Source organism: Erpetoichthys calabaricus, chromosome 4 (assembly GCF_900747795.2).
Source record: "Erpetoichthys calabaricus chromosome 4, fErpCal1.3, whole genome shotgun sequence".
In the NCBI taxonomy this organism is placed as follows: Eukaryota; Metazoa; Chordata; class Cladistia; order Polypteriformes; family Polypteridae; genus Erpetoichthys; species Erpetoichthys calabaricus.
The window spans coordinates 199,013,371-199,026,767 of NC_041397.2; the positions used below are offsets into that span (position 1 = coordinate 199,013,371).

Consider the following 13,397-nt stretch of genomic DNA (forward strand, 5'->3'; position numbering starts at 1 on the left):
AGGTCAATCATCACTCTGAAAGCGGATAGGAGATGTCGCATAGTATATGTGTACCAAATTTCAGGTCAATAGGTCAAACAGTTTGCAAGCTACAGATGATTTAAAATCGTGGACAGACAAATGAACAGCCACGGTAGCATATTATATATAAAGATATATTGTTGTATATCCCCTAAAACCTTTTGTAAACCCCCAGGATTTCATAAAAGGAACACTATCATGTTAATAACATAACACAACATAACATAGCATAAAACAAAAACATTTTCAAACTTGCTTCACAGTGTGACATGCCTCAACCCATTACCATACCACAAGTCAGGAATCAGCCCATTACAATGTTCAATCATACACACTACTACACTTATACCTGGCATGATTAGAATCACCAATTACTCTAACCTGTAGGTCTTGGTAGACTTGAGAGGAAATCTAAATAACCATGCAATGGCCAGGAATGGGAATCACACCCAACATGCTGGATTCTTGAGGTAGCAGCAGTAACCACCATGCCACCATGTCAATATAACTATCATATAAATGGGCAAATGAAATACAATATGCATATCCTGAAAATAACTACTTTAAGTTTATTTGTAAATTAAACTAATTTGCTTATATATTTAGCATTTTCCTCCCTCAAATTAAATACAGAATTCCACAATTTGGGAAGCTAATCTGTTCCTAAAACCTCCTTAATAAGATTGCATTTTTGTAACACAAAATTACCATTATTTTAATGGAAGCAAATGTAAACATTTTCTTGCTCCATTTTTGCTCAAATAACACCAATACACAATACAATTGACAGTATTAGTTAAACAATAACATTAGTCATTTAAACAAACCCTAGTAAAATATTTTCATTAACTACTGTTTATTAAATCTGTTTACCTGTTTCACATTTAAAGACATGGTTTTTCAGCCTGTCAGATAGATAGATAGATAGATAGATAGATAGATAGATAGATAGATAGATAGATAGATAGATAGATAGATAGATAGATAGATAGATACTTTATTAATCCCAAAGGGAAATTCACATTTTCAAATTTTGGACACCATTTTGAAATATGGTATGCCAAGAAACACTCGCTACATTATTATTTAAAATATTTGATCTGACCATCCAAAAATATGTTTGAAAGTAGATGCATATAAGCGGTCTGGCTCCCACCAAAAAAGTAATGTATAACATACATATCCAATACTGTTGCAGTTTTGCAGAAATACAGTATGACTTAAAATTTTCTAGTTTGAGAAAGCCAATATAAAAACTGCACCTGTAGTTTAAATGCTATCTATCCATTTCATCCCCTATATTAATAGGCCATGGTCAATTAGAAGCTTATGCCAATTCCAAGTAACAAATGAACCCTAGAGTCAGGATTGGATGGGGCAGCTATGAAATCCAGTGCTTAAACACAGAAATGAATCCTCAAAATGAAAAAATTAGGAGAAGCTGATGGCCCTAGATGGTAGAGAACTTCCAGCCTACGGGCTATTTACAGCACCCCAGTCAGTATGATATGGTCCACTGGATGTTTCTTAGATTTCAATATTTTTTGCTGTTTTCAGAAAGCTGTTTCATCAGAAATCAACTTCTATAAAAATAAATTGCAGCCTTGGAAGAAAACATAACCAAATGCTTTTTCTTTAGTTGCAATTTTTAGAGGATACCATACATCAGTTGCAGTTTTACCATTTAACTGTCTCTTACAAACAATTAAGTTGGTTTATCTCAGCAGTATGATTTGATGTGAAAAATGGCTAAGAGAAGGAAGCTTGATGTTAAATGTTGATTCTATCAACAACTGTGGATGTGAAAGGCAGGCCACTTTGTTTAATTTGCAGAGAAGCTCTTGTCATTCTCAAAAACACCAACTTTGAGAGGCACTACACCAGTAAATACATAAGTATGACACTTTTCTAGTAACAGTGCAAGTGGAGAAAATCAAGGTTCTCAGGAATAATCTGCCTGCTCATTAAGCCAACTTCTTGGAACTTAAAAAGAAGATGAAGATTGTGACAGAGGCCAGTTATGTTGTGATATAACTTATATAAAATTAGTTAAAGTTAACATATGATCATCTTTAAAGAAGACAATCATATACAATCTAATACAAGAACACGCATACAGCCATAACAGAAAATACTATTAAACATAAGTAAAAGGACTGAAGGAAACTCAAGGGTTAACATAATGTAGCTTAAAACTTAAGCACATGAAGTCTTCCTCATCTTAGTGAAACCACCAACTTAATTTTCCAATGTAAGAATGAGGTAAATGACTAACAAATACCTCTCTAGAAAGTAAGGATAAACTAATGGGAAACGCAAACACCCCTTCTATGTAGAGGTGCTAAGAGCAATAGGACAATCTGCAAAACACTCCTCTTATCTAAGCAGTGATCAGAATAAAGGGAGAGTCGACAGGAGTCAGAAATTACTGGAGGCGTTAGTTGATTGGAGGGGGAAATAAAGTTCCGCATAGTAAAAGTCAGATGATGTAATGTATGAGGTAAAGGTAACAGAAAAATATAAAAGCAGATGAATCGCTTAATCGATGCACCCTCTGTGCAAATAAAGAAATGTTCTGCATTCTCATCTCTGGTCCATGGCTGCCTACTTTGAAGATGGAGGAAAGGTTTTTCCTCAACACTTACTTCTAAAAGACAGGACTTGTGCCGACTGTGAATTTTTGAAAAAACGCATGGTTGCTACTGCACAAATTCTTGCCACTGAAAAAACTGAAATTATTTCAGAGGGTAAGCATTGGCTTGTCGAACTGTGTTGGATCATATATATGACATGGCATGAAATATTGAGAAGTTGCTGCAGGACTCTGCTGCCAATTTAGAGTTATACTTAATTGCTTTGGATGAGACTATAGACATAACTAACACTAGACAGCTAGTTTTGAGACGCGAGAAGATTTGCTTTCATTGTTTGCTATGCACAACGCAACTAGAGGTAAGGACATTTTTGAAAAACGTATGGCAATGCAGTCATTTGGTTTGTCGCTGAAAAAAAGCGGTATGGCATGTGACGGTGCACCTGCCTCGGTGGGGTCTCAGAATGGGTTAGTGATCCTCATCCAAAAGTAAATTACATGCGTTTATTTATGTGTCATTCCATCATTCACCAACAAAATTTGTGCTCACAAACACTGCATTTGAACAATGTGATGATGACAACTGTTGTTTCCTGCATTAACATCACTAAAGGCAGAGGGCTAAAAGGCCACCAATTCTGGGAATTATTAAAAGACTTAGAAGCAGGATATAGAGATTTGGTTTACTACTGTGAGGTGTGATGGCTAAGAAAGGCAAACATGCTGAAGTGATTTTATTAACTCAGGGATGTTGTGAAGAGTTTCATGGAGATGAAAAGGAAATCATGTAATAGCAAAGTGACACTGTGAATTTAGTGTTTTGGTAGACATTACAAGCTACCTGTCAGAGCGTAATGTTATACAACAAGGAGCAAACTAGCTCCTGCTCTCACTTTTTCACATGTGAAAGCATCTGAAGCTGAAACCAAACTGAGGCAATTGGCAAATGAACAGTAGTTTTAGAGGGGTAATATGTTGCATTTTCCATTTTTTCATGATCAAAATCCTGAGCAATAGAGGACTGGGGAAAATACAAAGGAATGTACTACTTTACAAGAAAAGTTTGCTGAAATATTTAAGATTTGAGATCAAAGAACTCGATGATGATATATTTTCCATGTCATTGATGGTCAGTCCACCTGTTGTGAATGCAGCTGAAGAACAATACTACTGTGAACAATTCTCCTCAAAGCTCACCAATGCCAAAGACATTGTTCCAAAATGAAGCACCAGCAGAACCAGCCGCATGTGTCAACAAAATCATTGCCACTATATATCCAACAGCTAGTCAAGGAAAAGAACTCTCAACCATGACATTAAAATGTAGGTTAGTTCTCAGGTGGGGGCTGAATATTACTGTTTTTTCTTGTAGAGTATTCTTGTGTGTTTATATTTCCTTTGTTTTCTACTTGATTTTGCAGTATATTGTTGTACCTGTGATGATAATGTTCTACCTTTCAAAAATAAAAATTATTAATAAAGAAAATGAGCATTAGTTGAGTTTGAGATTTAATTTTGATTGAATGTTCAGAAATGGATATTAATCGGCATAGCATGCAAAAATGTGCTTTATTAACATGCTTTATTCATACTAGTCTATGACTCGCTATCACATATGTAAATGTAAATCTGGCACCAGAAAAGAAAAATTTTCTCCACCCCTGTCCTAGTCTATGGCAGAATCCCATACTGTCATGGTTTAGGCTGAATATTGACGTTTTGTATCTAGACAAGCCATACTGTGTACTGTCGCCAGGGTCATGTCCCATGTTTCTAGGGGTGTGGTAACTGGGGTCAAGACCTTGACTTAATCAGCAGACAGCATAAAATGTCACCTTTTGTACTAAGCTTAATCCGATCTGTGGATAAAATCCTTATTTTCATTTTTACTTACTCTGCATTTACTCTGTTTGCCTGGTTTATTACTTATTGCCTGTTATTTGACCTTGATTTTGCCTCTCATCTGGGTTTCAGTTGCTTTGGTTTATTTTTATTTTCTTTTGTTTTGCCTTCTGCCTGCTTCTCCTGGTTTACTCACAAAATTAGTTACCCGTTTTCCTGCCAAGTCAGGACACGTGCAAACATGGGAGAACATGCCAAACAGCAGACAAAGCCAAAACTGAAGATCAAGAATAAAACTACATGACTGCTGATAATAGGTACATATGTTAACTATAAATTAATTTGCAGAGCAAATTAATAAGTTTAAGACAAATTTAAATAAATTTTTATAATTACAAAATTACACTCTGACTCCTAAGATGAGGAAAAGAAGAACAACTTTGTACAGATCGAGGCAAGCAAACACAGACTTTACAACATCATCCCAAGGCACTTTAAAAGTGCAGTCATGTGCTGATTTATGGCTCCATTTGGGACAGGCCACTATGCTGTATGTGAAATTGGCCACATATCAGTCACAAAGTGTACACGTAATTGCAATTGAGGCTTTGTGGGTCTGGTGTGGGTCACTAGTACACATTCTTTAACTGTCAGTATGGAGTGGTACCAGCCAATATTTAAGTCTCGATGTCCAAGCAATTCTGAACGACCACTCAGCTTTGATCATGCTGCTCACTCCCACATCCATGTAGCAGTTTAGATGTTGGATATTACTTACTTGGATATTATTTTCTATGGGGAAAATCGCTCGTCATCAGTGTGTCGGTGCTTAGCAAGTTAGTGCTTAGTGGGGACCCCCACTCCCATGCTCATTAATCACATATTGGTGGATTCTAAGGCCGGGGTTATACTTCACGCGACATGAAGCATGCTGCAGCAGACGCTCCTGCTACACAAGAGTTGTAGTGTTTATACTCGCGAGCGTAATTTACGTAAATCTGGAGGAATCCACCAGGTGACAGTGCGAGATATTATCACGGCGAGAACATGTTTGGCTTCTCTGTGTTGTGAACTGCCTAGAACACCCATTAAATTCCGATGACACTTTAAAGTAATATCTCTGAAAAGAATGTTTAACACTAGAATTACCAGAGTCTACAAAAAAACTCGTAGATCCGGCCCACCTTAAAACCGTTCTCACCTCTCTTTTGTCTTCTAAATGTGCCAATTAAGACGAGCAGCAAAAAGCCGGCTATTCCATCCCCCACCATCGCAAAACGTTCACTGAGTTTTCCCAGCTCATGCCTTGTTTGATTATCTGGGAGACCCTGAACTGGAGTTTTAGAGTGGAAATAATAGATCGTTATTTGGAACACACGCATTTCATGTGTGTTCCGTTTCTACAGTAATCTGTGTAAACACATTGTTTAACAGAAACTTTTTCATATTTTAGTAATAAATGTTACAAAATGTAGGCATAAACTACAGAATGTGTGAAGCCTGATGGCCAAATATCAAATAAACACTTTTACAAAAGGTTCAAGGCTGTAACAACACCTTCTGTGGCGTAACGCTGAGATTTGCTGACTCAGAGCACGGCAGCTCTGCCGCACCGTAGAGACTTGAGTTTGATTCCCAGCTGGGGAGGAAGTGTTTTTTTTTCTTTGTAGCCTCAAACAGACATAAAATTTATAAATTGGTATGCACTGTCAGTTAATGAGATCGTTATATTTTCATGTGGGATGCTCCTTTTAAAATATTTTTTTAACAATTGAGACTGCAATTAACATGATCAACTGTCCTTATAACTGTTATTTTTAACAATGTGTTTACACCGATTACTGTAGAAACGGAACCCACATGAAATGTGTGTGTTCCAAATAACGATTTATTATTTCCACTCTAAAACTCCACTTCACTCCCAGATAATCAATCAAGGCATGAGCTGGGAGAAGTTCGTGCATGTTCTAAGTCGGTGGGGGGATGGAATATCCGGCTGCTGGCAGCTTGTCTTTATCAGCACATTTAGAGGACAAAAGATGCTGGCGGAGAGGTGCGAACGGATTTAAGGTGGGCCGGATCTATGAGTTTTTCGTAGGCTCTGGTAAGTCTAGTGTTAAGCAGGTCTTAGTTCCCATCATCAAAATAGTCTGGAGTTTTCCTGTGTTTCTTTAGTCCCCTCACATTTCATCTGTATCTGATTGTAAACTTGCAGCAGAAATACTGACAGGTGATCAAACTGTCCACCACCTGTGTAGTAGCAAGTGGTAAGCTTCTTTTAAAATGTCGATCGCGGTTATTTCCGTTGATTAATTCATGCTTTTTTAATTAGAGTCAGAACAGGAGCTTATTCAGCTTCTGATCTGACTCTAAATAACAGTGCCAGTATAAATCACACCCAATCTGACGCTGTTCATTTTCAAATAATATTGCATTACTTCGACGATGTTTTCTGATTGGTACTATTCGCGTCATAAAATGATTTCTTCAAAACGTCACATACATTTCTTTTGAGATAATGAATAGAGCTGCAAATTACAGGTGCTTGTTCAGTGTAATAGGAACCATTGCACAAAGAGGTGTGTACAATGCAACACAAGAACACATGTCGTAAATGTAGGAAAGGCACTCTTTGGGTGAGCTATAGCGCGTCTTTATGTGAAAACAGCAGTGTCAGATGGGGAGTGTCTGATGATTGCATATAGCGCTGAAGTTACTGATCTTTACTATGCTTTCCTCTGCACGTCCTGCAGTACAAAAGAAACAGTATACAGCAACATGTGGGGAATGGCAAGATTGGGGGAAAAAAAAACACACGGTCATATGTATCGTAATACATTGCAGAGCTATAACGCGTCTTTATGTGAAAACAGCAGTGTCAGATGGGGTACGGAAGGATCCTGAACGCGACTGACAGAAAAGTGAATAAAAAAAAAAAAACCAAAAACAAAGCTAACCTTTACAAATATCATAAATTACACCGGCTGTTACAGACTGAAATCAAATGTATCTTTTTATTCTAAAATAGTAAAAATAAGAGCAGTTCACTTCTCAAAAGGGATTCGTGCAGGATCGAACTTGTGACCTTTTGAATACCAGTCAGCAACTGATACTGTTACGCCACGGGGCCATCGCAGTAACTGAGTGTCAATGTCGCACACTAAGGCAGGTTTTTTTTTTTCTGCAGTTATATTTTTCAATAAAAGGGCACTTGTTCTGTTATATTTGTACCTTTTGTGAAAGTGTTTCTTTGATATTTGGACTTCAGGCTTCATACATTATAGTTTATGCCTACATTTTGTTATTTACTACTAGAATATGAAAAACGTTTCTGTTTTAAAAATGTGTTTACACGGATTACTGTAGAAAATGGAACACACATGAAATGTGTGTGTTCCAAATAACGATCTATTATTTCCACTCTAAAACTCCACTTCACACCCAGATAATCAATCAAGGCATGAGCTGGGAGAAGTTCGTGCACGTTCTAAGTCGGTGGGGGGATGGAATAGTCGGCTGTTTGTAGCTTGTCTTTATCTGCACATTTAGAGGACAAAGGACGCTGGCGGAGAGGTGCGAACGGATTTAAGAAGCGACTTAAGGTGGGACGGATCTACGAGATTTTTCGTAGACTCTGGTAATTCTAGTGTTAATGATTAAATCCATCAATCCAGGGATGTGTTCATTCCAGCAAGCATTGGGCACGAGTGAGAAACGATCCCTGGACGAGGCCTCAGCTCATCGCAAGGTGAATACAAGCACACAAATACACTAGCGTCATTTTAGCACCACCAAATCCCCAAATCTGCATATCTTTGCAAGGAAACTGGAGCACAGTGTGGAATCCAAGCTGGGAATACCAGCGACATGACTCCCTGCGAGACAGCAGTGCTACCGCTCCGCCATCGTGTCACCCCTATGTGTGTAATTATTAACAGTATTCATTATTTAAACAAAATTAACGATTTATCGGTACAATGTAACATACACACTTCAATGCATTTCATCATGAAAGTGATATCAAGTATAAATTATCATACATTTAATGTGTTCTGTGTGGTGATCTATTGCTGCTTGCCATGACGTTTACGATGGTCTGCTTTAATGATAAAGTAAACTACGAAGTTAAAGTGGACATTTCCAGATTAAAGCCGAAATTTCCACTTTAATCACAAAAATACACGTTTTCACCATGTCCTTCATTTTTTTTCTCAGTGGCTCAAATACAGCACTGTACATTATGTTGCTGTTGTGAAGTTGCAAAAAAAAAAAAAAAAAAAAAAAAAAAGGACAGCACGAAAGATGGTATGTGAGACTTTTAAAATGTATCGTGTCATTATGATCGGGAATATGCGACGCTTGAATAGAAAAGCACCATGAATGCATCTGTAGGTCAGCATTTTGCTTCACCACATCAAACCATTCATCAAACATCGAAGCGCGCACATCAATCCCCGTAGGATCTGCATAGAGGCTTTCTGTCACATGTAGGTAGTAACCAGAGACTCTGACGTCACGTTCCGACTTTTATTACACTGCGCCCCCCGCCTTTTTGCTGGTACTACAACTCGCACACGCTTCGCGTTAATTTCTGAGGACCTGCTCAGAGGACGTGTGAAATGTACACTGGGAACGCGTAGCAGCCATGATGCGGGTGCGTACGCGTTCTGAGCGTGAAGTATAAACGAGCCCTAAGTGTTCATTACATCACTTGTTTGTTCTAACTTATATTAAAACTCTTAACATTCTCCTGTCATCCAGCAAGTACTATGTTTGTGCAGAGGTAATCATATCTAACTTTCATTCATTTGTACATAACCTGGTTAAGTCAATATAAATGAGGCGAGGTGAGCTTAGGCAGCAATGGGAACAAGGGGAACTAACTGAGCACGTTGTCTGTACATCACAAAACACACTTAAATACACTTCCTTTCACTGGTAAAGGAATACTCCATGCAAAAATAATGTTTTATATATGTTACCACATGTAGTGTTGGACAAAAAAAATCTGTAATATTATATTTTCGTACAGAACGGAGATAGCAAAGTTTCTGATACAGTAGGCACCTAGGGTGAGTAGCTCTGTACAACATCAAACAATATAAAAACATTCATGAGAAAAAAAAAAAAAACAAAATCACATCAAGTCCCCCATTTGTATGCTCAAATGTCTAAAACACATTTATTTTCACTAAAATATTGTTAAATAAACCACTGCTAGAAAAACACTGGTGAACAAAAATAAAACGCACTCAGACAAGAACAAGCATTTACAGTATATCATAAAGCCACTGTTACATTTGCATTAATAGCAGTGAGCCACAACTAGAGTAGCTCAGGATTATTTTCTTGGATATGAACAAGTACAAGGAATATTCTCATCCTGATAAGGTTTTCACATATTTTTCTTTAACATTTAATCTTTAGTTTTATGTGTTTCTAAGTGCATGCTTTTTATTTATATGAAGTGCAATGTTTGTCAATGAATAACGTGTTACTGGACTTGACTCTTGACCAATCTTCAATTCATGCATGCTTCTTCAGTAAAAATAGATGGGTTTGGGACATTGTGAGTATATGATTTGATGACTTCATATATGGATTGGGTAATATAAGTAACAAGAGATTTTTTCATGGACTTCTTGATACTATTTGCTATTGTTCAGCCTTAATTCCCATAGACCCCAATTATATCAGAAATTTTATCATCTTTGTTCTGCATGAAAACCCGAGATTAAAACGTTTTTCCTACCATCACTACAAACTATATGGGGTAAATAACATATAATAAAATATCATTTGTGGAATGAGTATTTCTTTAAAATGAATGTATTTCTATGCACTGAGGGTGGAAACCAGACACCCTAAATTAAATTCATGTTAGCCAAGGTAGTATATTCAAACACCACAAAAAGACACCTCTCCCAGGAATCAAATACTTTTTGCGCAGGTAGGTTTGAAAATGACTCAGAACCATTACTGCATTCGTATCTACACTGATTTCACTGAGCAATTATTAATTATTTAATGGACATGTACTCATTTGGAAGCCTGTTTGGTACCATGAGCATGGGAAAGTCACTTTGTTAATAAAATCTAGTATAAAAACATTCAAATTCTAAAAAAATAAACAATCATTCAAAAGATACCTATTAGTCTTATTTTCTTTCCTTTAGTTTTTTATGCCGTTTATATTCAATATTGTAAACTTTTAACTTTACTTTAACTTAGGTTAAATTTGAATATTTTCATTTTATAAATAAATATGCTACCTTAGAGCACTCTCTTATGACATGTTATCAGTTTGTCATCGAGATGAAATTAATTTCTTGAGAAGACAACTCTATTTCATTTTTAGAAAATGAAGGATTTCATAACTTCATTAAACCCATGCACTCACAATGCACGCTACTGAGTCAATGTTTCTTTTCAGGGGTGGCTCTACTTAAAAAAGGCATAACACTAAATCATAAATTTCATGTTTCAAAGACTAAAAAGCTCCATTGGTCAGCTCTATGTAACAGTTGTGAATAGGTTTATAACTCGATCGTGAGTTGGACCTCTGCTATCAATTGTCCTCCTGAAAGAACTGGTAATCTTACAAGAATTCCAGCCTGCAATCTTACAAAGAATTTCTCTTATGATCAATAAGTCATACAGATAAAACAGCCAAATGTCATTTTTGTGTTTTTCTTTCTCTTCATTACAAAAAACAGCAAAAACCAATCTCAGCCTTTGTACCTTATTGCAAATCTGTTATTTGCAACATTTAGACTCCTCTGTGACTCATCTGTCTTTCACAATAAACACATAATACCAATTGGAAAGGCTTTAGTGCTTTTGTAGTTTAATTGACTGTTTTAAACAAAAACATTATATTCTTCTCTTACTTGAAGCTGTGTCACTGTAGTTAACAGATGGCCAAACAAGATTTTGTTCTGACAGAACACCTGTTCAGATAGATACTAGTATTCTCCAGAAAGCACTGAAAGGCAGTGCACATATATATACATGTATAGCTATTTAAGCTACCATTAGTCACTGGTCTGAATCAGAATCTACTAAGCAGTGTTAACTGCAGCATAGTGTTAAGTGAAGAAATGCCTACTGAAACACAGGTAGAACATACAAACTCCACACAGAAAGTGATCAGGGTGAATAGAAACCCAGGACTTTGGTTATCACTGATTCCTCACAGTTCCACTGTACTGTAATTTTTTTTAAAGAAATGATTGGGATGGAATGGTAGGTAAAATCAGTACAAAAAAGAAACAAAACAAATTGAAAAGCAACAGCAGCCTTCAAACAAATTGTATATTAGTGTTTTTACTGTCGATATAAAATGCACAGTTCAGCATACACTGCTTAAATAATAGAAATCAGTGTCAACTACTATATACCACAATGTGCAGTAGAAGCTTAACACGTAATTAAAAATTCATAAGAATTTAGTTTAAACACACTCATAATGCAGACACTCCATTGGTAGATTTCTTAAATTGTCAACCAGTATTTTGGAACTTAAAAGCTAAATGAGAAACAGGAAAGCAACATGTTTAATTAAATAAGGATTATAAATAACAGCAGGAATCAGCCTCCAATTAAGAAATGGGTTAAAAAGAAAAAAAGAAGCACAGAATGAGAGCTGAGAAGCATTCACCCAGAATAAACTAAGAGAAAAGGCTCAAGCTACTAAATTTGTGATTCAAAACATAGCAAGGAATTATCTGACTTGAAATAACTTTTACTGAGCCACAGACTGGGGATTGAACCTACAAGAGGAAATGACTGTCTTATCCTTGCATGTTCAATAAATCCACCCAGTTCTTAAGACGTTTTGTCCAGTTGCAGGGTTTCAAGTTAGCGGCTGGCCTAGATGCAAATGGTGAAAGGCAGGAAACAACTTGAGAAGTATAAATGCTATACAAGGCTCACTCTTGGTGATTCAACATATAGTCACAAATAAACCTAAGAGTGTGATGGGAGGAACATTCAACTGCTGAAAGAAACTGATAAAATACTGTATTTTAAAATCTCTTTCCAAGACCACAACTGTTGAGTACACCCAGCCTATCCCCACTGTGCAACAGTAACACACCTATTCAATTCCTAAGTTTTTCCAAACTCCAATCCAAAGTGTCAAAAGTGAGGCTTGGAATTCTTCTTGGAAAGAGTGTCTTCAAGACAGTCAAAATCAGTCCCTTTTTTAAATTCCCAACTGCAATAAAACCAACATTAAATTTATAATTATTAATTGTCTGTGTTTGTAAAGCGATTATTACAGGCTGCATTGTAATTTTAAACCATTGCACGTAATGCTTTAAGCATCTCAAAGACAGTGTTCCCTCTTTGGTCTTTACTGCCTCCAGCACTAAGCAGCATATTAAAATTCACACAAAATGCAGCCCATTCTATGTGTATCAAAGGCCAACACACATTGTTACTTTTAACAGGCTAAATTTAACATGGAGAAAGGGGATACCTTTCTCTAGTTTAAACATTTGAATGCATCTGGGAGGTTCCTAGAGTCTACAGTACAGTAGATCTTAGAGTGCCTTAACTGAGTTACAACTGGCAAAAGAGCTTACAAAGGAACGGTCTAGACCAGGGGTAGTCAACCTTTTTATACCTACCGCCCACTTTTGTATCTCTGTTAGTAGTAAAATTTTCTAACCGCCCACCGGTTCCACAGTAATGGTGATTTATAAAGTAGGGAAGTAACTTTACTTTATAAAATTTATAAAGCAGAGTTAAAGCATATAATAATAATTACTTACCAAGTACTTTATGTCGGATTTTCGCTAAGTTTGGCAGAATAAATCTTTATAAAACAACTTACTATAGTTAAATCTATCTTTTTATTTATACTTTGCATACACAGAAATTACATTAGTTAATTGAATTATTAGTGGGATCCCTGAGGCTGATGCTGGGAAACTAA

The 13,397-nt window shown here is 36.5% G+C and overlaps 1 protein-coding gene across 1 annotated transcript in view; it reads right to left on the minus strand.

Annotated features, from left to right (window-relative positions):
* LOC114650491 (glycerophosphodiester phosphodiesterase domain-containing protein 5-like) overlaps positions 1 to 13,397 on the minus strand; it is a 362,124-nt gene that overhangs the window by 299,018 nt on the left and 49,709 nt on the right. The window lies entirely within an intron of this gene.